This window comes from Neoarius graeffei, chromosome 17 (genome assembly GCF_027579695.1).
Source record: "Neoarius graeffei isolate fNeoGra1 chromosome 17, fNeoGra1.pri, whole genome shotgun sequence".
Lineage (NCBI taxonomy): Eukaryota > Metazoa > Chordata > Actinopteri > Siluriformes > Ariidae > Neoarius > Neoarius graeffei.
Window position 1 is genome coordinate 3,051,501 of NC_083585.1, and position 5,339 is coordinate 3,056,839.

The window sequence follows — 5,339 nt, forward strand, 5'->3', positions numbered from 1 at the left end:
ATACAAGTCTGCTATAGATAGTTTTCACATGATGTCACAGAGTCGGGGATTCCCTGGTGGCAGCCATCTTGGGGGGCTAGCTTACCATACAGGTCACTGAGCACACATTGTAGCGCCCGAGTTACATTCATTTATATATTATTTACATTTATAGTTACATTACTACTATTTAAAGCTAGCAGTGGTGCACACCTGTTGTATTCACGGCTGTCGTAATAGGTCAAATGATGAAGTCATGCAGAGTTTTTATGTAATTCCCACTGTATGGGAGCACGAAGGCAAGCAGACAAAGAAACTCAGCATACAAAGGAGGAATCAATGGCTTCCGAGAATCAACCGCAAGGATTTTCAACCTTCCAAACACAGCAGAGTCTGCGCCGATCATTTTATAAGTGGTAAGTTGTTTAAATAAACAATCAATTGTGTTTAAGTTTGTTTTTGGAAACCAAAACATCGTGTAAACAATCTCTAGAGAATGCCTAACTGGAACCGCTGAGTGTAAGTTTACATTGTAATGTACACTAATATCGCTCACGCCACGGTCATTTTTGAAAAACATTTTAGGTCTATTCTGTATGATTTGATTTGTGTTTAATCAACTTATTACGGTTGCATAACATTCAGCAGTCTATTTAATGGTAGAATATATAAAGTTGTATATATCAGACAGCCTTTAAAGTTTGATGAAGTCAGTTTCAGGATTTGGAGTTTGGTTAGGCTAAATCATATTAAACCATAGAGAAATATGGGCCTTCTACTCAGCCACCAGATGCAAAGTAATATTGCACAGTATTCATAATAGTAGTAAGACAGTTTCAGTAAGTAAAATACACGAGTGTGCCAAGTGATTGATAATTAAAAAAAACAGGCTCAGATCAGTATGTCTCACGATTAGCAAATTGTCTTTTTTTGTTTCTTTTGCTTTTGTTTTTTAACACCAATTTATTTATTTTTCAGGAACATCGAGTGACTTGTATGACACAACCAACCCTGATTGGGCACCTTCATGAAAACTGGCTGCAGAAAGTGTTAGTCCAGATCCAAAAGCAACCATGAAAAAGGTCACCAGGTATGAGAGGGCTAAAGCCAGGAAAGCAAAGAAGGAGCAGTTTGAAGCAGCTGGTGCACTTCTACAGTTGGCTTCATTTGTAAAAGAGCCTCAACACTTTGCCGAGTCCACACCAAGTACATCCAAGGAAGAAACAGTGGATGTGGGTACAGAAAGCACAAAAGACACTGCAGCCTCCATATGTAATCTTGACATTTGCCAGAAAACTGCAACAGAGTGTCAAAGACTGCTCAGCGAAAATTTAGAACTGAAATCCATGGTTGACGATTCAAAAATAACACTGGACTCTTTCCGTGACAATAACGTCAAAGTGAACTATTACACAGGACTTCCAAGTTTTCAGACTTTGCTTGTTTTGTTTGAATTTATTTCTCCTTTTATTCCAGAGAGCTCCAGATCAACACTAAGTAAATTTCAAAAAATGTTACTGGTTCTAATGAAATTAAGACAACTTTCCTGTGCAAGACTTGGGTTACAGGTTTGGTGTTTCACAAGCAACTGTTTCTAGGACTTTTGTCACTGTGATTCATGTAATGTATGAAAGATTGAAATCCTTTATTTACTGGCCAGAGAGAGAACATTTGCGGTTATCTATGCCAATGGAGTTTAGAAAACATTTTGGTGTAAAAGTCTGTGTCATTATAGATTGTTTTGAGATATTTATCAAACGACCATCAAATTTGTCAGCAAGAGCAAAAACCTGGTCTTCATATAAACACCACAACACCGTGAAATATCTCATTGGGGTAACACCACAGGGTTCAGTGTCATTTTTGTCAAAGGGCTGGGGTGGGCGTGCAAGTGACAAGCATATTACTGAAAATAATGGAATTTTAGAGAAATTGTTGCCTGGGGATCTAATTTTGGCAGACAGGGGTTTTGACATTGCAGACAGTGTCAGGCTAAAGTGTGCATAGGTTAAAATTCCTGCCTTCACAAAGGGTAGATCCCAACTGTCTGCACTTGATGTTGAAAACACAAGGAATATTTCTCATGTTCACATACATGTCAAGCGAGTAATAGGGTTAGTGAGAAATAAGTACACCATATTGTCTGGTACGGTACCTACTGATTATTTGTTGACATCAGAAAATGAAATCCCAACTATTGACAAGATTGTTACAGTTTGTCTAGGAAATTTATGTGGTTCTGTTGTGCCTTTCAATTAAAAGGAAAAAAACACAGCGAGTAACAGACTGAAGATGTTCATTTATTTAACAGGTACAAAATGTTAGAATGATATATTAATGTTAACAATATTGGGTCATTTCTGATGCACATATATGCAGTGCAAAGTGTCAGATGGTTTGAATAAAAATATTACATTTCATACATACAATCTTGCAGGGTTCATTTTGTGGAATTTTTCACACCTTTAGTTTTCTTGAACTGGGGAAGTTTTCTACAGTCAGGACAATACCAAGCAGTTTTAATACTTGGCACGTGCTTATAATTCATGCATTTCACATGGAATGAACCATACACACAGTTTTCATTTCTGCAAGATACTATTCGATCACCTGTTGGCTGGTACGGCTGTTTATAATAACAGATTATTTGACACACATTTGGCTGTTGAACAAAATCAATTTGTTTTGAGGCAGACAATGAACCAAATGCATGAGCATTAAAATCTCTCAAAATGTTACATGTGTTCTGATCTTGGGGAATGTTTATTTTACAAGGCTGGGGTCTGGAATAAAATTTGCCAACAAGCTCAGGCAGTAATACCTGCACAAAGAATTTCTTGGATTTTTCAATGATGTTGTTCCACAAATCTTCATCTGGTTCAAGTCTTTCAACATGCATGTCTTTCCCTGTCCAAACAACAAAATAACCAAATTCTTTGTTGCTAACAAATATTTGAGTTTGAACTTGGTAATAATATTGGTAAAACTTTTTGAGTATCAGTGAACTATTACTTTGTTCCAAACAGAACTTTTCTTCAGGAATATCTGTAAATGATGACTCCTTATAACAATAAGGACATTTGACCTCTACTATACCATTTCCACAGCAGTTACATGATATAACAGCATCTGGGGTTGCACCCATATATGGATATTTCGGATTCAGCATTAGCCCACTTTTCTCGCATTTGAAATTCTCATGAGAATTATTCATAACTTCACAGAAAGCATCAAGTGCAATTTTTTCATGTTCACAACCCCATTTTGTTGCTTTTGTGGCAAAAGATACAGAATTTGGATAACAGATAGCCTTGATCAGACTCTTGGAAGGATTTTCAACATTAGTTGAACACACCACTTTCATACGAGATGCTGTGATTCTCCCAGCCCTAAACCTAAACCACAATTTACTACAGGACTGATCCTTCATTTCTAATTCTACATTAATACATTGACTTTCAGACACATTTATTGTTTCAAATTTGTTCATACAATGTTCAATTAATTTCTCTTTTGATGCTCCAGCATACTCTTCATTATAAAGTTCTTTCAGAATACCTGGGAATGTTTCTCCAAGTGATGATGGGACAAAATGTTCTGAATAACTTGGCATGACTGACAGAAGCACAGCATTGTCTTTTGTTGCAAAGAGTTTTTCTAAAAACACTGCAGATTCTTCACTAGTGGGTTGTAGGATTTCTGGAAGTTTCTGTGATCCTTGGTCAGTTGAAGGCGTTTGAGGTGTTCCACTTGATAGTGTGCTGTCCAGCTTCCTCTTCAATGATTGCCGAGACTGGAAGTCAATGTTTTGAATTTCACTATACTCCACCTTCGACAGACTACTTGGAAGAAGCCAGTAAGCAGGCACCTGTGTCAGGGTTTGGGAATTTCGGACCTGCACTGCAGCATCAACTGCAAAAATGAGTGCCCCAACATGACTGCACACCTCACCCAAACCGGCCATGCATGTGCAGTGTCCTGCAAGGATGACCCCATCCTCTTGCACAATTGCCCATGGTAATAAGGGTGGGTCACTCAATCACTGGGAATGTTTTACCTGCAAAATGTGAAAAATGCAATGTGTAAGCTGTCATTCACATTTTCACACCAAAAAATTAGGGGCTTATATTTAGATTATAATTATGTAGAATATTTGATATATACATATTCATGTATTATGATATAAATTTAAATTTATAAAAACATTTGGTACAAGGCTGCAAGCATATGATTATTACTGGCCTATAAATTGTCATATTTATCATAACAAACACAAAATGTAACAAGCCTACATACCAGTTAATTATATTACAAAGTTTATACTGACATGAGGCTGTAATACCACTAATGGATGTAAAATTTGTCTTAAATCAACTCGATATTATACACACACATATATTTGTATGCAGTGTTGAGAGGTCTAAAATTCCAATGTTTACATACCTTGGCTGTAATTAGGACACGGCTCTCACTGGTTTTTATATGGCGGACCCAGCCACAGACAAAATAATTGTATGACTCCAGCGACTTGTATGCTTTGAGGTCGTCAAGTGTGTAGGCGCTTTTAGTATTTACAAAATAGTTCACAATATCAGGGTACGATATGGATGGCAGCCCTGCATAGTCACTGGAAAATGCTTCTTTGTCCACTTTGTAGGGGTCAATTCCCCCAATCAAGGACAGTTTGGCTGCATACCGTTGTCGTGAGATGTTGTCCAAAGTATCCATATACTTCCGTTTGCTTGATTTTGCTGACATTGTTCTTTATTTTAGAAAACTGACTATATAACTTAATAAATTCGTCCGAGATAACATAGCCGGTAGTGGCGATGGTCTGTTTTGTTTGCCCCCCAAGATGGCGGCTGGGGGGGCATTCCCTGGGATGCCGTGATGTCAGTGAAAACTATCTATTGCCGCATTTGGGAGGAAGGAAAAGAGAAATGTTGACTGGTACGAAGCCAACTTTATGGTTATGGAGCCAGCAACCCGGGCCAAAAAAGAAGCATTAGTTAAATGGAAGAGGGACCCCACTTTGCAGAACTTACTCTTGCTAAAGAACGCTAAGGCTAGTCGTCAAAAACTAGCAAGGAAATGCGCAAATGACTATTGGCTACAGCTTTGCTCCTCCATAGAACATGCATCCTTGACTGGCAATGTTAGGGCCATGTACGACGGCATTAAGCAGGCCACTGGTCCGACCATAAAGAAAACAGCCCCCTTAAAAGCAAAAACTGGCGACACCATCACTGACCGACAGGGACAGATGGATCAGTGGGTTGAACATTACTCGGAGCTGGACTCCACGGAGAACACAGTATCCGAGGAGGCCATAAACAGCATTCCATCAATGACAGTCCTCG